Here is a 23584-nt window from a genome sequence, read left to right on the forward strand (position 1 = left end):
TCTGGTCAGGAAAGGCTCTGGTGTCCTTGTTCCTGCTGTCACAGACCTGTCACTATTGGATTAGAGCACCTCTTGTGTTCCACTCACCAGTGATCCTAAGATCACTTGGGCAGTCTGCTAGGGAAGGGAATGTGGGGGTGTCCGCCAAACCCATGGCCCAGGTGACCTGGCACAGACTAGAAGTGATTTGTGCCCCTGGTCAGACTGGTTCTCTGCCCACTCTGAACTTAATCCCCAAATCTATGTGTTCATGTTCTTTGCAGATGAAGCCTCTGGGAGGTAATTGGGATTAAACAATATCATAAGGACAGGGCCCCTATGATGGGGCTGGTTGCTTTGTAGGAAGGGAAAGAGCTGAGCTGACAGACTCCTGCCATTGCCCCTAAGACTTCAGTAGTGCTTAAATGAAGGCTATGAAAAATAATAGATCTGTGCCTCCTTTCTTGCCACTGGGTGGCAGTGTGCCTAAACTGCTGTGTGCCCTTCTGTAGTAACTACTCTTTCAGCATAATCTTGACTTGACCCCCATTGGAGAGATAAGTGTGTAGACCAAAGATTTCAGCCTGGACTCATCTATTTCCACACCTCCCAGGGGTTCTTTGGAGATTGGCTAACATCATGCTTCTACATGTTTCTCCCACAACCCTCTTGGCTTCTCCTGTACTTCTTGGAATACTCCTTCCCTCCTCCAAGGCACTCTTCTTACCCACTGTACATCCTTTTGTAGCAGTGTGCTAACTGCTTTATGCTAATACTCTTCAATCAATGACCTGTGGACCTGTGGATCCACAGGATCTTTGGAGAACATTCATTTTCACCCCTGCTACCTATTCTATTATTATGCGGCTTTGTTGGTGTTGAGGTGTAGAAAGAAGGTGTGGCCTTTCATTCTCATGTCTTCAGAACAACTGCCTTGAAAGAAGCAAACAAACAGAATTCACAAATAAATATTATCCTGAGTCAAAATAGAGGATCTTTATGTGACTTTGTGTCCCCAGCACTTACTTTGGTCCCTGTGTGTAGGGAATGGTCAGTCAAGACTTGTTGGCTAAGTCATCAATGCAGAGCTAAGAGTGACATATGCCCATGCATTTATCCATAATTTCTGACAACCTAGACTCCTTACACTAAGCCTTAAAAGTAATTTATGCAGCTATACATAATGACACATTGTTGTCCCAGTAGTAAGGAGTAGCAGGAGGGTTAGGTGTTCAAGGCTATCCTGAGCTGCAGAGCAAGTTTGAGGCTAACCTTGATTATTTACAATTGTCTCAATATACCCAAACCTTGTAATTGTCCACATAAAATTAGATGTACCGTTGGAGAAATAGTAAGGTATATTCTTTTAAAATTTACATATTTTAAAACCTAATATTATCTCTTCTCTCATCTATATTAATTCTGCCATCTGTATTTCTAAATTGTCTTATTGATCTCTGCCACTCCTGTCTCTTGTCATATCAGCTCTGAAGGCTTAACGATTCCAGTGTGTCATCTTTATCCATGTCTCTCAGTTCCTGTGCTCAGTCAGCCACCAGGTCTGTTTGTTCTGTAACTTGAGAGTCCCTCTTATCCCTCTGCAGTGCTCCATCCTTGAGTCCTCTGGCCGCCTCTCCTCCTGCTCCCATTGAGTATCCCAGGCCATGCACCACCACCCAGCTGGACACCCTCCCTCCAAACTTGACTTTTTCTGATTTGTTCTTCAGCTAATTCCCTTTCCTACAGCTTAGCAACAACAAAATCTTCACACAGGAATTTCATTCAACCTTGCAAAGTTGACATCATAGTTCTACTAAATGTCTTGGCTTTTCTTGACATTCACAAAATTAAAGTCTGAGCTCCCTTTTCCAGTGCCTGAAACACTCTCTGGAGCTCCCATTCTTCAGCCTTCACCCCTTTCTCTACTTGCAAAGCTGGTCACTGTGTGATATGAAAGTCCCTTCTTTGCTGCCTCGATCCTAGCCCTCCTAGAGGCTGTCCTACCCAACACCACTTACAGGCTAACATTCTTTCAGAAGCCTTCTAGATCCCTTAGAGTTTAGTGTTTCCTTGTCCAATCCACCCTCTCCCCATCCCACTGAAATACTCACTTTCTCTGATCTTTGACTAATCTTGTGTCTGCCTATGTGTGTAAATTCCTTTGTCTTATGTACTTGTTGTGTACAGTACAGGGGCCATCTCACAGTACAAACCACACAGGCATTTGCCAAATTAAGAAAGAGATTTCCACTTGATACGTATGGAACACTCATCGTAAGTGATAGATCAGCTAACACTTCTTGTGTGGTTAGGTTCAATGTGACAGACCCCAAAACATAGAGAGTTCAGAGCAGAGAAGTCTTGGAGTCACTAACATCAGCTTCTTTAAGAGTCAGCTGTTCAGGAAGCTATATTCCCTCTCTGAAGGAATTGCAAAAAAAAACTGTGTAAAGATCATTAGGTCTGTATTGGTTCTTTCTGTTGCACCTACTTCCTTCAAGCTTGAGGGACTCTTGCTTTGCTGTTTTATGAAACAGTAACATCAGTTATTCCCTCCTCTGGTGGTTTATGCCAAAGACTATGACTTAAAAGTTATAGGTTTCTGAGTACAATTGGCCACTTAGACCATTGTTATGTTTCAGTGGTTTCATTGCTTTACATTTCATTCCTTGAACCCTTTAAATTTTATTTTGTGTAGAGTGTGGACAAAGGTCTACTTCCCCACTAAGTGTGGAAAGGTTTCACAAAACCTGTAATTGAACAATTAGGTTCTTCCTATTGGGTTGTACCTTCAAAATTATTTGGTGTTGGCTTCTGCACATAGTCTGTTTGGTGGCTTCTGTGTATCCATAGGTCAAGTCTCCAATGGTATCAAAACATTTCCTAGTTTCTTTCTTTCTTGGTAAGTTAGGTCCTGCATGATATGGACACTTTCCTCCCAGTAATATTCATCTTTGAACATTATTTTGCCTCACCATTAGCTATTTTCAAACAATAAAACATCTTACTCTTTTACAGTATATGCCAGGATAATTATTGAAATTATAAATATACCACATGTTTATTACACAAATTTGAGAAATATAGAAAATTAAAAGAAGTAAACTCTGGAAATATTAAGGTTTGTTTCCCCCTGATACTCATTCTGTGAGAATCTGGGAAATACATCCAGTATCATATGGCAAGATGCATTGTGTCGTGCCTCTGCCATACCTGTTGTGGGGGGCATATATGAACCGTCTCCCATATGCTCATGTATTTGAATACTGGGTTCCCACTTGGTCGTGCTATTTGGTGCTATATGGAACCCCAGGAGGTGGGGCCTTGCTTGAGGAAGCCCATCACTGGGGATGTGCTTAGGAGTTTTGTAGCTTGGCCCTCCTTCCTGAATCCCCTCACACACACCTACCCTCCCCCCAGTTCCCTGTCTGATGTCTCTGCTTCCTGACTGCCCTGTTGTGTTCAGGCTTCCATTTCCATGATTTCCTCACCATGAAGGACTGTGTCACTCCAGGACTGGAAGCCTATCTCCTTTAAATTGCTTTTGGTTGTGACATTTTAAACTCTTAACTTATTTTGTAAACATCAGTATATCTAATGAAATGTAAAGGACAGAGCCCACAGGAAACCTACACCCCAAAGTTGTTCCCTGACCTTTACATATGTGGTATGATATGCACACCTACAGTCACATTATGAACACCCACACTTTCAATGATAATAAATGATTAGAAAAGAAAGTTTAAAATCATCTTATGCCATATTCCTTCACATTTAATGCTTTAAACTGTTCTTAGTGATGCCCCTGTGGTGGATCTTTAAATTATTACCACATTTTGCTTCCCTTAAACATCACGGTAATGAAAATCTGTGTAAATATATTTTTGTTCACATCTGATCATTTCCTTAGGGTGTATTTATAGATCTGGGTCAACAGGTATGCACAATTTTAAGGCTCCAAATTGCTTTTTAAAAAGATTATACCAATTTAAACTCCCACTAGCAGTGTATGAAAATGTCTGTTTCTTGCCAAAACATGGGTATTATGATCTCATTGAGATTTTCATTGGGGTTATGTTAAATCTATAGATCAATTTAGAAAAAAAATTGCCTCCTTTGCAATATTGATTTGTTTCTTCCAGGAAGATGGTGTGTCCCTACTTAATTAAATCTTTGTTGTATATCTCTCAAGTGAAGTTTTGTTGCTTTCTTTATATAAATCCTACCCACTCACCATTAGGTGTATTTCCAAGATAGTCACTTTTCCTTTTGGTTATTTGGTTATATATGGCATGCACATTTCCTCAGTGACCTGCAAGCATTTAACCCCCTACAGAAAATAAAAGTTTATGTTCAGTTGGTTTGGGAAAGGCTATCACCTTCCCATAGAAGCTCAAATAATAAATTCATGAAAAGTCGAGAAACCCACTTGTAAAAAGTAAACTGCTTGAACGTTATTTACTACCACCTAGCATGTGTTGAACTTATTTGATGACAGACTATTTCTATTTTTATGCAAAACATAAAACCTTAATATAAAATCTATAATTATTCAATAGGCTGACATGCTAGGAAGTGTACTGTTATGACTGATGAATGGCTCCGGGTCTCCAGCCTCCCTTTGACTATATCATAACTACATGCAGTGTTGAAGTATTATGTATCATGCTGAACTAGTTGTATGATTTTGGCAAACATGATAGTAATAAACCAAAGCATATAAGAGATTTCAAAATGTGCCTTTTCCCACTTGTGTTCCTCAACATCTCTGAAAAAGGTATTTGGGGGTACTGTGTTGGAAGAGAGATGTATGGAACAGGGCTGAGTTATTGGGGTACTGTTTTGGGAGAAGAGATGTGTGGGAAAGGGCTGAGTTATTGGTGTACTGTGTTGGGAGAAGGTAATTTTGGGATATGGCTGAGTTATTGCTGTTTAGCTTAGTTGAGGTCATAGGCATCCAAAACCTAGTCGACACTCTTCTGTGTAGGGATGTGAATGTATGTATGACTGGTGATCTTGCCTGTATGTGCACGTGTGAAGGTTGGAGATCAACATGGGAGGTCTTCCATTATCCATCATCATCTTATCTTTGATACAAGGACTTTCACTGAAACCTGGGGCTCTCTCTTTAGATTGGGCTGGCTTGCCAGGGAGCCCTAAAGTCTGTCTGTCTGTCTGATCCTTCTAACCACAGAGTTATCAGATATGTATATACTGCTATTCCAAACTTTTTCAGGGGAAATACAAGTTTTCATGGTTGTGCAACCATAAGTATCTTGCCCATTAACGCATTTTTCCCAGCCTCCTCTTGAACATGAACCAATTCAAGATCAGAAGAATCTGTCAGCTGGCTCTTAGATTTATGAGCTAAATAGTGATGAATATCTTTTAACAGTGGATACTTAGAATTGAACCTAGGGTTTCCTGCATACTAGCTATGGATTCATTGTGACCTAATCCCAAGATCCGTGAAGTCTGATGGTTTTTAGGGCTTTAAGTTTGAGAGTTATTTGTTGCCTGACATTACTGTGGTAGGAGATAAGGGATATACCTATATTGATCAGGGTATGAGCTAAGCAGTAAGTTTAAATGCTGTAGCCTTTATTAAATTAAAGGAATTTCCTTTCATTTTTATTTTTCTAAATACTTTTTTTTACCATAGGTATCATTCAGTTCTATTTTATTGTTCAGTTTTATTATTTTATTTAATTATTTTATTTCTGAGAATGGATGCCACTCTGAGGCAGTATTGACCCGGAACTTGCTATACAACCCAGATGTCCTCCAAGCCACATGACTTCTTACATCTCAGTCTCACATAGGATGCAGATACAGGTGTGAAACACCACATTCAGCTCTGCTGAGATTATTTTAAGCTTTTCTAATTGATATGGTATTTCATATTAATAGACATTCTTAGAATAGCTTGTCTTGGCCTTCCTACGATGAGTTATTCTTAGTAACAGTTATCATTCCTTGATGTAGTATTTAATCCCATATGCTAGTATTTTCCTTAGGAATTTAGAATCTTTATTTGTAAGAAAAGATTTGCCTACAGTTTCCTATTTTGATTCAACTTTTTCATTTCGGTATAAGGCATATGTCAACTTTGTAAAATGACTCAATTAGCTTTTCATCTTTGTCAGTGCTGCCAATCAAGTTTTATAATATAGAAATTATATATATATATATATATATATATATATATATATATATATAGAAATAATAATAGAGTTCATTATTAAATCCATTTGATCAGTGAGTCGTTCTAATACCTTATGAACTATTTATTTATCATTATTAATTTATTTATTTAATAGCCTCTGACTACTGGCTCTAAGATTTCCTTCTCATTTTGAATTTTTTTTATACAATTTAAATTCATTTTGTGATTATAGCCAATAATGTATATTATATTTCATTCATTGTCAAAAACTACTTTTCAATCATTGTAGAGCAAAGTCTCTGTACTGGCTGGTTTTGTGCATCAACTTGACACAGGCTGGAGTTATCACAGAAAAAGGAGCTTCAGCTGGGGAAACGCCTCCACGAGACCCAGCTGTAAGGCATTTTCTCAATTAAAGATCAAGGGGGAGGTCCTCTTTTGGGTGGTGCCATCTCTGGGCTTGTAGTCTTGGGTTCTGTAAGAGAGCAGGCTGAGCAAGCCAGGGCAAGCAAGCCAGTAAAGGACATCCTTTCATGGCCTTTGCATCAGCTACTGCTCCCTAACCTGCTTAAGTTCCATTCCTGACTTCTTTCAGTGATGAACAGCAGTGTGGAAATGTAAGCTGAATAAACCCTTCCCTCCCCAGCTTGCTTCTTGGTCATGATGTTTCGTCCAGAAATAGAAACCCTGACTAAGACAAATTGGTACCAGATTGGGGTATTCCTGTGACAACCTGACCATGTTTTCGGGAGGACTGTGGAAGGACTTTGGAACTTTGGGCCAGAAGAACCATTCAGTGTTAAGATTTCTCTGAGATGCTCTATAGGAGCTTGGAAGATAATGTTGAGAACAGTGTAGAAGATGGAGGCCTGGCTTGTGAAATTTCAGAGGGAAAATTGAAGACTCTTTTCAGGGCCATTGCTATTTTTGATTGTGAAGATTCTGTGGTTCTGGTTAGCTGGGGCTGAAGAATCAGCTGTGATTAACAAGATACCAGAACTACTAAAGTGAAAACTTTTCCCTACTGGGACTATTGATGCTGGTTAGCTGGAGCTAAGNAATTAGCGGTGATTAATAAGAGACCAGCATCATTGAGGTGACATCTTCTGGGAAGTGTTTTTTTTTTGGGGGGGGGGGAAGCACAGAGGCTGTGTTCCAGAGATATGGTTGCACCTCATGCTACAGTGGAACTTGGTAATGTGTAAGAGTCACCCAGGTGGTACTGGTTTTGAAGGCATGAAGGGGTCACGAAGAGCAGCTGAGGCTTGGCACTGTGAGAGGCCATGGAAGGCCATTGGTGAAGGTGCAGCCCCAGTTGCAATTGATGGCCCAGGACTGAAGGTGTCATGCAAAGGAGTTGAGGCTTGGCACCAAGAAGAGAGCCTATGAGAGGCTAGTGTTAAAGCCAAGTTACAGTGGAAGTCTGCAGTGTTTTGGAGATACCAGTACTATGAGATGACTACCAAGAACAGCAGCAGCAGTAGAGTACAGGCAGCTGGAGCCTAGAAGACAAAGCTGTGTGCTACAAAGGACAGGGCTGGAGAAGTGACCCAAGCCCTTGGAGGAGCCCAGAGGATCTTGAGTTGGATCCCAGACATTGGACGGTCGGAGATTGATTCTTGCTTTTGATTGTGACTGTGCCCTGATATTTTTCCCTCTTGAAGGAAGTTTTTTAGTGAAGCCCACAGCTAAGAGACTTTGAATTTTAAAGTACTTTGTATTTTAAAAGATACTGGATATTTTAAAAGGATTGAACTTTTAATATGTAAAGACTGTGGGACTTTTAAAGTTATTTAGATCTTGGGGATGAATAAGAAACTAAGGGTTGTTGAGGCTTACTAGTGATGTGTTTATGTGTCAAGTTGACAAGGGGTCAGTTGTACTGGCTGGTTTTGTGNNTCAACTTGACACAGGCTGGAGTTATCACAGAAAAAGGAGCTTCAGCTGGGGAAACGCCTCCACGAGACCCAGCTGTAAGGCATTTTCTCAATTAAAGATCAAGGGGGAGGTCCTCTTGTGGGTGGTTCCATCTCTGGGCTGGTAGTCTTAGGTTCTATAAGAGAGCAGGCTGAGCAAGCCAGTAAAGAACATCCCTTCATGACCTCTGCATCAGCTCCTGCTTCCTGACCTGCTTGAGTTCCAGTCCTGACTTTCTTTGGTGATAACAGCAGTGTGGAAATGTAAGCTGAATACATCTTTTCTTCCCCAACTTCTTCTTGGTCATGATGTTTGCATAGGAATAGAAACTGCTTGTGGACGTTGTACATCGTGGTGCGGAGCCTAGTGCGCACCACGATGTACAACGTCCACAAGCAGTCAACTTGACCCAGGCTGGAGTTATCACAGAGAAAGGAGCTTCAGTTGGGGAAACGCCTCCACAAGCTCCAGATGTAAGGCATTTTCTCAATTAGTGATCAAGGGGGGAGGTCCTCTTGTGGGTGGTTCCATCTCTGGGCTGGTAGTCTTAGGTTCTATAAGAGAGCAGGCTGAGCAAGCCAGTAAAGAACATCCCTTCATGACCTCTGCATCAGCTCCTGCTCCCTAACCTGCTTGATTTCCAGTCCTGACTTCTTTCAGTGATGAACAACAGTGTGGAAATGTAAGCTGAATAAACCCTTTCCTCCCCAACTTGCTTCTTGGTCATGATGTTTTGTCCAGGAATAGAAACCCTGACTAAGACAGTCTCATATAATAATCAAATATCAAGATATTCACTTCAGCAACTACAGCTCAATGTTAGACCTAAGTTTACATCGTAATGTGGCCTAAGATTTCTGCATATAGCGGTGTGACTGAGTATATGTGTGACTCACATATGTTCTAATTTTGGGAAGGTAGGTAGTGGGAGTGCCTGACACTTGGTTGTGGTTTTTATTGTTGTAGAAGATAGGCTAAGAGTCATAATGTGGACTCAAGAGTGTTGGAATAGTGAATACTTTTGCATGATTTATGAACATAATATATGAGAATACTTGAATCTTTTAAATTTGAATTTTAGGACCAGGTCATCATATTTATTGCCTTAAATTGTCATTAATATGGGATTTGAGGTTTGATCAGTGTTTTGGTCAGTATTAATTGTCAAATTGTCACAATCCAGAATCAGATAAGATATAAACTGCTGAGCATTGTGGTAATTGATGTGGGGAAAGCTATCTTTATTGTGGGCCCGACCGTTCCCTGGATAGGGGATGCTTGGGTTCTGGCATCTAGTTTTATTGACAACAACAGTAAATATTTATTGAGTGCTTAACAAGCAAAAATACTGCTCTAACCACTAAAATAATGTCCAATTTGCAGATCAAGAAAGGGACATGCAAAGGACTACATGACTGTTCCATGTTTACCAGTTTCTCATTGATGAGCCTGAGACTCATTTCCTAAGAGTTGCGTGCAGACTATGTTGTCGGTCTCTCACAGTAATGCCTCTGACTCCTTCTGATTCTATCCTTTCCATCTGTTTACCACAGGGCCTGGCTCAGAGTTGGCCTTCCAGCGTTAGATAGTTTAGATTTACAAAAGGATAGAAAAAAATGAAGAAAGCCAGAAACTGAAGAGTAAAAAAGGGGTGAGGTATCATGGGGTGAATTTATTACCCACCCTAGTCAAGACTGATCTCAGTCATGCAAGCAGAAATAATGGAATGTCTATCTCACATCACTGTTGGGAGGATTTTTCTCAATCAAGTCTGACACATACTTAATACCTAGTAAACACTTTTTGTTAGTAAGTCGATGGCCATAAGACTGAATTTCTGCCAGCTGTTGTGGTTCTATTGATGTCATTTTGCTTCTTGTTTCTCGGTGTCCTCATTTGTCACACAGGGGCAACCTCTTGGCTTTATGATCATGTGACCTGTGGCCCACATTGGAAACTTAAAGATATGAGAATGCAGGTTAGAGGTCACTGATAAACAAAAGCTTTGCTTAGGGCAGTTGAGGACTCTTGCTATGTCATGGAAGCAGCTGTTTATCCAACTCAGCTCCTTTCACTCACCTCAAGTATCCAGAGAGACAACATGACCTGAGGTGGAGTTGAGAGTAGTATCCAAAGAAACATCCTCCATGTGCCTTCATGGTGCCTCAGGAATAGGACTGATGAATTGAACAGACACACAAAATTCAGGATGCTCAGTTAGATTTGAATCCTGAATAAGCAATAATTGTTTAGTATAAACCTGTCCCATAAGACATTTAGAATAATTATTTGTCATTCAAACTCAGTTCCCTGGTTTCCTGATGCTGTAGCCACTTTCTCAGATAGAAAGGGTGCAGAGAATCTGCATTTGTTCAAGCTGTCCCTGGAAGTCAAAGTCACAAATTCTAGTACCTCTGCTTTTGTTTCTCCTTGTTGGGAGCAAAGGACAGACTAGCTAAGTGATAGTATTTGTGTGCTATAAATTATGAAATTAATTTAATAAAGCAGTTATTATATATTGAATACAGAACAATCAATTATCCAGCATAAATGTACCAGACTGTGGTTTAATGGAAATCTGTATCTACAACCTATTGTTGCTGTTGAGTTAGAAGTAAATATGTTCTAATAACCAACTGGTATTTATTTAATGTACAATAACACGCTTGCTAAGCTTAAATGAAATGCACAGTTAATTAAAACCATCTCTGTACCATGTCCTCTAGGGGAAAATACTTTACACACAATCTGACTTGGGAGGTTTTTTTTGTTTTTTGTTGTTTTTTTTTTTTTTTTAACCTTCACTTTCACAACTGAGCCCCTGTTGGGAGATTTTAATATGATCTGTTTGGGGGGTTGTCTTGAAAATAGATTTGCTGGGTAATTTTCATCGTGTTTAGAGCCATAGAAATCCTATTTATTTATCTACTGTGGAGAAAGCTTCAGGGATCCCACAAAGCAAAAAATCCCAGGTTGGCTCCCTAAATGGGCCACTTGGGGGGTGGGGTCATATGTGAGTTTGTCTTCTGTTCTGGTGTGAATCTGTAATTTCCCCCTGCAAACTTATATGTTGAAGGTTTAGTTGAGCTGGTAGCATGCCTATTTTGGGAGACTGTAGACATTTTGTGAAGAGGGTAGTAGTCAGAGAAGTCACGTGCCTGGGAGCTTACCTTGGAAATTTCTACTGGTTTCCAGTACTCTACTTTCTCTACCTCCTAGAAGGCCAGAAAGGAAAACAAACTTTCCTCTCCCGCATTTTGGCTTCCTTTCTTGTTTTAATGAAATGCAAGTGCATGAGGCCAAGCAATCATGGACTGAACCCTCTCAAGCTCTATCCCAAAACTAGACTAGTCTTCCTTCTAAGTTACTAATCATGATGGGCATTTTGTCATAGCGACAAGGAAAATAACTTTAGACACTTGCCAGCTTGTAGCTCAACCTCTACTTGAGTCTGAGTTTCCACTCTGTGAAATAAATATAATCCCTCAGATTGTTTCCCAGCATGTCAAAGAGACCAGGCAGCCCAGAACACGTAAGTTAACCTTGACTTTGTAAGTGGGTCTTCCTGGTGTGCTGGTGGTATCCAGTGCTGTGTGAGTCCAGGTTTGGGGCTGTCAAGAAATGGCTTCAAAATGTTTGTGCACTTCTTTGTTACTCAAAATTTATTCAGTGCCTGGGTGCCCATTGGATTCCAGACCACACATTTGGTAGACAAACTCCCAACCCCATCTCTCTCACAGAGGTATACAGTTAAGTTTATGCAATTCAAGGAGGCTTTCTGAACCTCTGAATTTGTTCCCTTTCCTGCAAAGTGGGCATTGTGTCTTCCCTACAAATTACACAGTGACCGTGAAGTTCAAATGAGACAATGTATGCGCACACACTTTCAGAAGTCGGAAAAATTAACATATAAATGTATATTTCCCCAATTTCAACAGTTCATGAGAGCTCACATGGGATTTGCAGATTTGTTGAGTGCTGAGGACGGAGCGTGACAACCTGCGAGTGCCAGGGCAAGCTTGGTGGGCCGGGGAGAGATGAGTAGCTCAGCCTCCCAGAGGACTCCCGGGTTGAGAGGCAGCCAAACAATTAAAGCCTGATGTTCATGTAGGCTGTGGAGAATAGAAAGTACCTTTGAAGCCATGACCTCATCTGATTCTTACAGCGTCCTTATGAAGATGGCAGGGTAGATAAGCATTCTCTTCCCCATCTTATGATAAAAGAAACGGAGCCTCAGAAAAGAGCAACATGGGGTGCAAAGTCATTTGGTGCTATGGATGGAAGCAGAGGTTCTGAGTTTAGAAAACCTGTTTTGTAATGTAGGGCTTAGCTAGTGAGCTTGGACTGAATTTCAGGACCCGTTTCCTTTTCAGGATGCTCTTAGGCAGGATATAATCAAGTCAGAATGAGCACATATGGTAGTCGGTAGGAAGGCTGATGCGTCCCAGCTGCCCCCAGAGGAGGTCCTGGAGATTGCTGACCTTCTATGGAGGACTCCAAGCTTTCCTAATGCTTGGGTTGTGTCCATGCTGTTCTGAGTGGCCATGATAAAAAGTTAATATCCAATTTCAGTGGGAAGCCATAGCTAACTATAATTACTCGGGTGTGTTGATAGTAAGGGCTGATGCAATTATAATTCCAAGGTCATGGGGAAGTGTGCACAGCAAGAATTTGTACGAGAATTGTCCTTTTTCTTTGGTCTCTTGGATTTTTTAATGGCATTTCCTGGGATTAGTTTTCTCCTCTTCTGATTCTGGTGGACATCTAGAAATGGGGCTTCAGGCTAAATGGGGTGCTTTTGTCTGTACAGGGGACCACTGAGTTTTGATTTCCTTGTCCTATTCTAGCTAGTTTTGTTTCAGAGCAGCCTTAGGTCCTGGCTGCTTTATCCTGCCCCACTTTTTTGGATTCACCATCCTAGAAACAAGGAGGAGAATGAAGGTGACTTCCAAATGTTCCGTTGTGGTTTGGAGACCCACCCAGGAGATGCTACATCCGGGCCCTGGATCAGCTGGCAGGGCTGTCTGGCCAGGGGCAACGACTTGGGCTTCCCACAAAGTGACCTTTAGCACATGTGGGCTTTAGAGCTATAATGATTGTACATGAACATCAAATGAAAACAGTAGTTCTTAAATATCTCTAGCAGCATTCACTTCAAGTGCCCAGTAGCTGCAGGTATGCCAAACTATCATACGGCAGAGTGGGATGTCAAGTGTTTCCATGACTACGGGAAGTTATGTTGGTTTAACACCAAGGATGGTCCTGAGAGGAAGTTGGCTGCTCATCGGGGAGACCAGGAATGGAATCCCAGAGAAGAGAAATTTGAGATCTAGTCCTGCTTGGCCTAAAATCTTGGACCTGTCAAAATCTTGTGACTTTGGGCCAGTCATTTAACCCTTCTAAACCTCGGAACAATGGAAATTCAAATATTCTGCTGGACAGCATGAATTATCTGGGGCCAGTTATACTTGAATATTAAAATAAATAAGGAGAGATTGGTGGTGCCACTGTACTGACATCCTTGGGACAGCCCTGCTTCAGCAGAGTACTTTACTGACTAGCCCTAGGGAGAGGTGTCCAATGGACAGAGCTTTCAAGATGCCTGGTCACCTGGATGCTTTAGAAACTGTTGCCTAATTTGTCTCCATTCCTGCACACAAAGGAAGCTGTTGCTTGGCTGTTTCTCCCTACTTTCCTTTTCTTCTTCCCACTCCACCTCCAAGTTCCACCTGCCATCCTCCTAGCGTGGCCAAATTTAGCAAATAAAAACAGGGGCTTTGAGTTAAACTAGACTCTCACATAAGCAACAAATGGCTTTTATAACACATGCGCATCTCATTCAATATTTGGGACATATGTATATTTAAAATAGTTAGAATGAGAAGGAAGGACTGGTACAAAGGGGACTAGTTCGGGTACTTCTCTATTTATATTGATGGATGGGTTATATAATAATTTTTTTTACTGTGCAAGCTCCTTCCCATAATGCCTTTGATTTAATCATATGCATACCCAATTATGTATATGGTAAATAATTGATTGTTCCTAAAATGTTACTAGAGGACATAGTTTTGACTTTGCCCCTCTTTTCTTCATCTAGAAACTTCTTCAGTGGTTTCCACTAGACATTTGATTGTCTAGTAGCTAGCTTAATGCATTTGTATAAAAATATTTGGTAGAGGAGCAAAAATAAGTCAGGGGTCTCATGGAAGGGCCTTGTAGTCGTGTCAGAGAAGTGACCAACTTGGGCAGAACACATTTTCACCATGAGTTTCTTCTGGGGTTTTGGGTTTTATAAGCATTAGCATATAACTATAATAGAAGAAACCCAGTTTTCAAATAAGGCATCATGCGGAGCCTTAGAATACTTGAAATATTAGAGAGATTCCAGTGCATGGCAGAAATGGAGAGGAATCAGAGATGGTCTGCTTGCCTGATCTTCAGGAAAAATCCTTCAGAAAAGTTGAAGCCATGTTCTATTATCCTCAGGTTGTTCAGAATTCAGTTCTCTCTGACTTGGGTTTCCATGTGCCTGCTCCACAGCTCGGGTAAAACGCAGCATCAGACAAAATGCAGAAGATATGTTAGGCACTAGCCTCCTCTCTCCCTCTCCCTCCCCCACCCTCTCCCTCCCTCCCTCCTCCCCTCCCTCCCTCTCCCTCTCTCAGTCCCGCCAGCTCCTTGGCAGAGGGCTGCGGATGTCACTGTGGCTGCTTTGCTTCACTGCCCCCTTCCTCATCTTGGACTTTAAACATCAAACTGATCTTTTGACAGGTTGTGACACACTCCAGGGCTGGAGGAATTTGTAGCTGTCAGAGAAGGGCTGGCTGATAGTTCTGCTTCTAGGAACACTGCGGGGTGCACCTCTCTGTGTAGATGTCCCATCCCCATGGACAGGTGGTACCTGGAAACTTCTGTCCATTTTTTTCCTTCATTTAGGGCTGGACTTATCCTGGAGGGAGTGGAGGATGCAAAGGCCTTGTTGTAAATTACAGCTAGTAGTTCCCTTTTAAGTTTTGCTAAATAGTACTTGTCCTCCCAGAAGAGAGTAGGAGCCAGTAGGATGGTAGTGTCAGATCTATCTATCTTTGGAGGATAATAAGGAGGGATGTATTCTTCATAAACCATATCTTATTGCTGCTTAAGAGGCTTCCCTCAGTTCATTCCTTCCTACATCTGTTAGAAGATCTCTGAACTGGAGAGGGATAGTAGTAGCCCTTTTGTGAGTAAGAGAATGAGACAGGGTTTAGGTGAATTCTTAGTTAGTGGTAATTGTCTAAATGCCCAGAGACAGCTTTAAGGCAAGGCCTGTAACACCGAAGGCTAAGGTACTTTTCAGTTTCTTATGTCTATCTGATATTATTTTAACTGTTTCATATGTCAATTCACTTGTTTTCCTCACAAACAGCCAGAGATGCCTGGCTTAGCACTGTGTCTATTCCAGATGTTATGATTTGAGTGCAGAGCGTTCCCCACTTGTGATTGGAGTGCCACCTCCTCAGCTTGTGCACTAAACAGAGAGGCTACCTCGTGGGTCAGGAGGTGTGAGCCTTTCTTTGGAAGTTACTCTGGCCTCACCTCCTGCCTTCCTCCATTCGTCCTGGTCTGCTGGAATATGAAAAGTCTCTGCTACATAGTCCTGTTGCCATGAGGGGATTTCTCTGAACTGCCTTTCCACCATGAATTATGAAAAGCAAGACCCAAAGTTTTATCACAGACATAAAAATAACTAGTACCATAGAGAGGGTGATATAGGGCCTCTGGAGGGTTAACCATTTCTCCGAGATTGTCACTGGGGAGAGACAAGGCTTTGGTCTGAATTCAGGTGACACGTCCCCAGTGACTGCTTCTCCAGCTCTGCAGGCTCTGCCAAGTTGTCATGAGGTGAAAATGGACCAGCATTGATAAGCACTTAAAAAAGCATAACATTATTATGCAAACACAAGGTATTTTATGGATGGCTTGCTCCATCCCAAGATACTGGGATGACAGTCAAATTTGACTTTTTAATTGAAGGCAAGCTTGTCAAAAGGAGGCAGGGAACTTAGGCCAAGCCGACTTTAAGAACACCTGTGTTCCCTGACCCCCCCTTTGGAAGGATTTGTTTTCTACTCACTAAATTTCTGAGTCAGGGTGTGTTGAGAATTTTACTGGGTATTTCCCCTACTCAAGCAGAGAGAGAACTTTGTGTGTGTGTGTGTGTGTGTGTGTGTGTGTGTGTGTGTGCAGTCTTGGGACCACAGGCTTAGGTAGCCTGGAGTATTTGACCTGGACCTTTCCTAAGTATACTCTATGTGCACTGTCAATCATGGGTCTTCTCACTCTGCATCGTATGCTTTCTTTATCGACCATGGATCCTTTCTTCCAACAAAGCCTGGCTACCTACAGGCTCTCAAAGAGAGCTAGCACAGCAGCCTAGATTGAGAACAGGCAGGCAGGAGGGGAATCTGGATGAAAAGTAGAGAGGAGGACCTTAGACGTGTGAAAGCCAGCCTTAGAAGGCCTCCTGGGCTTCTAGCATTTCTGACTGCCATGACATGAGCTTTTCCTCCACTTGAACCTCTATAACTACTGGGCCCCTTCCCTTGTCTCAAGAAGAGTCAGGCTACATCTGGAGTTGGTTGTCAAGTTGATTCAATGGTCCCATAAAAATGTTCAATGTACACTGGTGTTTCTGCACTCAGTGAGATAGGTGAAGCATCCTACTGTGTGTGTGTGCGATCCTGATCCTAGAGGGTGGGATGTGGTGGATGGGGTGGTGGAATTGTAGCTTGATTTTCTTTGAACTCTTTGGTTCCTGTGCTGGTTGATGTAATCACTTAGGAGATTAGCTTCTACACACACCTGAGAAGGGTGGTCTAGACTATGCCCATCTCTAGGCATTGCTGTGGGGGGCTTAGATCACACAATATCCTCAAACTTTGAGGCAAAGAAACCCTTTCTTCATTAAGTTGCTTATGTCAGTGCACTCTGCCACCGAAACAGAAAAAAAAAAAAATGACTGAGGCATTGCCAGTGGATTCGAGCCTGAGTTATACTTGCTGAATTTTTGGATTTCTATGTCCTTGTCCATTTGACCTCCCAGAGCCACTTCTAAAGTATTATTATAAGCTTATTGTTCTCGGACACGGTTCCCACCCACATCTTAGGATATCTTACCACACCTGCTTGCCAAGTTCTCCCTTGTTATGTGCCAATTAGTGTCACTACATACTTCAAAAGTGAGACTAACAGCGGTGTGAATGAAGCAGAATGATCTTAACACAAGAAGCCTGCTTCTCCGCGCAGTCCAGGTGTTACCCTCATTACACTTTTGGTGTGAAATCCAAACACTTAGGATGAAATTTGTGAGGTCATTGCTCTGGTTTGTCTGTTTCAAAGGAGCATTATTTTTTTGTTCTTTTCCTTTTCATTCCCTGGAATCCAGGCTAAAGGCTTTCAAGAAAATGCAAACCATAACAAAATGAATAGTAAGTCTTTTAATTCTTATAATAAAAACCCTACAAAAAAATTAGCCTCCACAAATTGAGCAGCCGCTTGTGACAGATGCTGTGCTGGGCATATTATAGCTCTCCTCTAGTTTTATGATGGAAAGTGGATCAGCGTCTTAGGATTATGTAAGTGGGACACTTAAGAGGAAGAAGTCAATAATCTATGTTAAATGAGAATTCTGCCTTTCATACCTGACCACTAATTTTTTTTTCTCATTGCACAATGGGAAATTTCAATGAACCAGTGGGATCCACAGCAGACAGTTCCTGGGACAAATGAGCAATAGACCACGTGTAGTTGGAGGACCCAAAGGATTTATGGAACCACTGTTAGAACCTTTACACACATCTAGTCTAGTCCTACGCATATGTTCAAAGCAGCAAAGATGAAAAGAGCTCTTATTCACGATTCAGCTACAAGGGATCTGAAGGGGGAGAGCCAGTTTCTAACATATGCCTTGGTTGCCTCCTATAAGGCCTATATGGTTATTGGAGACACAATAAGAAAAATGCATAAAGTGTTAAATAGACATAAGATAAAGGTGCAGACATGTAAGGTAGATGAAATGTGTTAAAATACGGACCATTTTGACATCTAGATGAAACAATGGATCGAGTTGCCCACAGTGCAATGCAGTACGTGGCAAAGCTTCTAGCCCCAATGCTGCAAGCTATGAGAATACTGAAGCTTCCCTTCTAAAATAATGTGTAACTATTTAACCAGAGAGAATAGTCGTTTCACTCCACAAACCAGTTTGTAACACACCACGTGATGGATTATGGACTCATCCCCTTAGACACATTCTAGGGAGTGATGTCCCTTTAAGTGCTATTCCACTCTGTGCCCATGCACCGTTCCTAGGCTGGCACCAACATGCTCTTCTTGAGCACGTCTGGGACGTCATGGTAGGAAGAGGCTCTCAGACACCACCTGGCATCTTTAACATGGACTTAGGGTGGCTGATGAGCTCCACGGCTCATCCTTAATTAAGAAAGCAGCTAAAAACACCACCAGAGAAGCCTGCCCAGAGCTGCGGAGCGTCTGCTTGCTAATGCTAAGTTGCCTGGGTTGATTGATACTTGTTTTGCGATTCCTTCCGTCAGCTTTCTCTGGTCCGGCCATCTGTTTTCTACTCAACAAGAGGCAAGTTGGCTCTGCTCCTCATCTGATTTGCGGCAGAAGTGACAAGATGGTGGCTAGGGGCTTAACCTGGGGGGCCTGGCAGTCATTTGCCATTGGCATAGAATCTTCCCCAAGAGAATGCAACTAGCTTTGTCTAGAGTGACATGTTGGGTTTTGTGTTTTCTTGTGTAGGATTCTGAGCAGTATTAGAGGAGGGTAAGCTAGAAGTTCAGAGGATGCTTTTTGTCAAGAGGACTATCTGCTTTCTTCCTCTCTACATCTCATCTTCCAGAATATTTTACTGCCTGTCCTTTGGGCAGGGGCAACATATAATATATTTAAGTCATCACTCTCCTTCCCTTGGACAATAATCATGAAAACATTGGTATGCTGGGAGGGAAATAAGAAGGTAATGTGTAAATAGTGCACTCAGAGAGCTTACAGTCTTGGTTACACACACACACACACACACACCCCACATTTATACACATAAAAGACCTTTGGTGTGATTATAATAAAATTGAGGTTTAAGTTGTGATACCATTAGTAGTCCTAAGAAATGAAGGAATCAATTGATATAAAATAGGTTTTAAAAAGCCTTTAAAATGAAGACATCTCATGATTTGAGCTTTGATGCATGGATGCTGAATAAATGAAGCAAAAGGAGTGTGTGTGTGTGTGTATGTGTGTGTGCATGTGTGTGTGTGTGTGTGTGTGTGTGTGTGTGTCTGTGTGTGTGTGTGTGTGGTCCCAAGGAAGGTCCCTCCTGGAAGAACTGAACATCCTCCTGGAGTTTATCCTTGGAAGTTGACTCATAACTAGGCACTCCCACTTGTAACATCCAAGAGCAGAAGGGAGCTTACAGTTTCTTCAGCAACCATGAACAAATGTTCCTTTATCACTTTCAGTCAGAGTTAATGTGTTCAGTGGCCCAACCACGGACAAAGAGAAGGAGCACCATTGTAAGCTTAGATCAACCCAACTAAAGCCTTATGTCTGTGGAAGGGGACCGAGGTTTAGCTCTATTGCGCCTGGTTGAGTGAAGGAGAGTGGGCAACGTTGACCCCAGTCATCACTTCTGACAGGAATGGAAGAGAAAGACATCCCAAGTGGGGCTACAAAGGCAGGAAGGATGTTGGCATCCACTGAAGAAGCAGAGTCTTTAATTCCATTAGGTGGAATCTACAGGTTTATGTCTGAGATTTTGAAATGTGGACTTCGCACCAGGAGATGGGATATGGTGACAGAGGCAGTTCTAGGTATCCATAGCCATTCCTTCTGAGATCTGCAGGGGTTGAGGGCTGGCCAGTTGATGAACTGTGACTAGGAGGAGATGTTGATCATAAAAGGAAACTGGTTATGCTGTGGTGTGTTTTTTATCACGGTGATCACAAAAGGCAAAGAAAACACGTTTCCTGCCATGGTAAAGCAGAATCCTGACAAGAGGGATACTCTTGGTTCCATCCCTACCGGAGCTTAGCAACAACCTCCTCACTGGCTTAAGGAGGGCTGAGAAAATTTGGGATGCAATGGATTGATTGAGAGGATGGAGTTTTATGGCAAACCATGTGTGTTCTGATTTACTTCTAGAATTCCATCCGTCCTTCTTGACAAAGAAATTCCACCCTTCTAAGGCACTTTACAGATAAGGAGATACAGTCTCAGGAAGAAATGAATTACTTAGCTGAGGTCCCAGAATTAATAAATGGCGGGGTAAGAACTAGACTCCAGACTTCTTCACTGCTGCTTCTGTTCCTAATGTGACCATCTGTCCAATAACTCAGAGACGTGCCAAAAGTGGTTTTACCCGCAAGAGACTGAAAGAGAAGAGACTAAATGAAAGCCAAGGCAAGAAGGGGAGAGAGGGGAGGGCGACATGATCAAGCATTTCTTTAACAGCCTCTCTCATTGTCTGAGTCTGATTTCTGCCACGAATACCAAAGGCTGAGAAAAGTATGAAGAAAGGAGTTTTACTTAACACACAGTTCAGAACACTCAGGAATGTGGTGCTCTCGTGGGTCTTTGGTGAGGATCTCATGGTGGGTGCATCCTATGGTGAAATCGGTGCAAGAGAGAAGTCACATAGTAAACGCGCTAGCAAAATTCCTGGGAGATGACTCAGAGTAAAACACTTGCCTTGCGTTACAAGCATGAGGACCTTAGTTTGGTACTCAGAATCTATCTAAAAGTAAACAAAACAAACAAAACACCTGATATGTTGGCAAGCAGTTGTAATCTCAGCTCAGCACCAAGGAAGTAAACACAGGAACCCTTGGGGCTTTCTGGCAAGTTAGGGTAACCTAATCAACAAGCTCCAGATTCAGATTAAGAGACCTTAATTTAAAAATTGATGACTACCCATTGAGGAAGATACCTAAGGCTGACCTCTGGCAAACACACACACACACACACACACACACACACACAGCATGGAAAGGAAAAGTTGAGAAAGCTGTCTCTAATGTAGTGGCCATGTACACTTGCTGTACCCACCTTAGCCCCATAAAACCCAAGCTACTGCTCAGATAAGAGTATCCATCCATCTAATAAGCACCTCAGATTGGAGCACTCACCCCTCCCAATCATCTTTGTACTTCCGTCACCGTCCAATACCATTACATTGATGACCAATCCTCCAACACATACCCTGTTGGAAAGCAAGTTATATACAAAAGTTTACTTGTGTGGTACCTGATAGGGACACAGTGGGTACAAAGCTGTTCCTGCCTTTCTACCTTTTCCTAAAGAATCCTGATAATTGTATTTCATCCTCCTGTTCCTCCTAAGAATAAGGTAAACACACTCGGCTCTGGCATACTTCCATTCCATAGCAGGCCTCCCTCCCAGTAGCCCCACCCTTCAGGGCTTCCCCACCCCCTCTTTATCCCTTCACACCAAACACTTTCAAAGTTAATTTCAAAAAGCTGGGAACACTTGATAGTTTTAATTAATCCTATGCCTGGGGAAATATGATTTTGTGCGTGCGAGGACTCTCAGCTTCTCTGTATAGATAGCTTGTTCTGGATAATGCCAGCATTTCCAATTTAGCTGTGATTATGCCACCAACACATTTGTTTGTTTGTTTATTAGCTACAAGAGACTTAATGTGTCCTCAGGAGGAGATTTCAAGTTTTCCGTTTAATGGCAGGATAGCCCCAACACGGGAACCAACCATGTATGATAGTGAGGAAGCCACCATTCTCTATCTGGAGAAGAGGAAACTGGGGGCCCAAGAAGGCTTGGTGTTTTGAGCATAGTCACACATTTAGGAGGGATAAGACGAATGTCAGTGCTGACTCACTTGTAAATCAGAATGCTTGACAAACTCCCTTTTCTTCCTGTGAGAACTAGGTAAGATATTGAACAATTACAGCAAGTGTAGGTGGTCACTACATTAGGGCATTAGGGTCAGCTTTCTCAGTTTCTTCCTTATTATGGTGTGTGTGTGTGTGTGTGTGTGTGTGTGTGTGTGTGTGCATAGGTGTATCTAGGCACTGACACATGCAAATGCCAGACTTAAACTTTAGGTATCTTCCTCAGTGGGTAGTGTAGCTTCCTCAGTGTGGTGTATCTAATTTTTTTTTCTGAATTAAATCTCTCCTGTTAAAGGTGGGCTAGTAAAAACTCAGGAAGTAAATGCTACTTACTAGATTCAGGGAGGTTCTGAAACTTACATGACTCAGACTAGCCTTGAAATTATATAAGAAATAACAATTGCAGGAAGAGGCAAGCTACTTGCAAGCATATAGGAAGCTCTAGGAAATGCAGTTTTTATGATTTCTGTTCCATATTAGGTGGGCTTTTCAGATATGCAGTTATCATTGCATTATCCACCATCCTGGAAACATCACAGAAGCCCTGAAAACTACACTAATTGCTTTAATGAGGTCATGTGTCTGTAAATCTGTGATGAGCTGACTGGTTTGAGCAAGATCAAGTGCTTAATCAGTTCTGGGCATAGGATCAACCTCACCCACTAACTCATAAACAAAGAATGGGAAGGATGACCCTTGATGGAAAAACACAGAATAAAAGTATCAACAGGGAGGAAATAGATGCAGAGTAGAGAATTCTCTACTCCCAGAAGTAAACTATATTCCTATTTCTTTGCTCATTTTTACTTTCACGTTAGAGTAAGTAACATTCCTCCTTCAATGACCAAGGAGGCAGTATCTTTTCTGATTTAGTCATCAGCCTGAAGCTGGGTTTCAGGTACTTACTGTTAGCATTCTTTAATTTTTTTTCTAGAAAAATCTACACAAAATATACTTCCATGTTACTTAACACTGGGATAAGGACTTCTGAGTCACTCAAATAACAACACTTCATTTTTTTTCACCTCAAAGCCTTTTAAACTCCCAGTGTTTGTCTCAATCCAAGGACCATGTGGCCTGCTAGTTTCCTCTTTCGTGTTTTCATTCAGTCCTGACTTTCTTTTGCCTTCTTGAGCCAAATCCGTTCTACGTTGAATGTATTTTATTTTCTTCCTCCTCTTCTTTCTTCTCCACCTCCTTCTCTTTCTTCTTCTGATTCCTGTTTCCTACCACGTCTTCCTCATTTTTAAAAGTCTTCCTTTCCTCTTCTTTCCCCTATTTTTTTTTTTTTTTTACCTCAGAGTCAATCCCTTTACTTTTCTCTTGGTTGTCCCATTCATACATACTCTCTGGGAAGTAGATTACATCCTTACATTACTAGAGTAGATCCATTTGTGCATTTCCATGTCTCACTCTGATGGGATTGGAAATAAACACAGGATGTCAGTCATAGAGCCACCTTGAAGAAATAGCCATGGAATCATCATGGGAACTATGGCAACCAATTTAAAACCCAATCTTCCTGTCATATTTTGTAGAACCAGACCTCATAATCTTATGTAACATTTTGGGGAATATATTGCTGCTTTCACTC

Source organism: Mus pahari, chromosome 8 (assembly GCF_900095145.1).
Source record: "Mus pahari chromosome 8, PAHARI_EIJ_v1.1, whole genome shotgun sequence".
Lineage (NCBI taxonomy): Eukaryota > Metazoa > Chordata > Mammalia > Rodentia > Muridae > Mus > Mus pahari.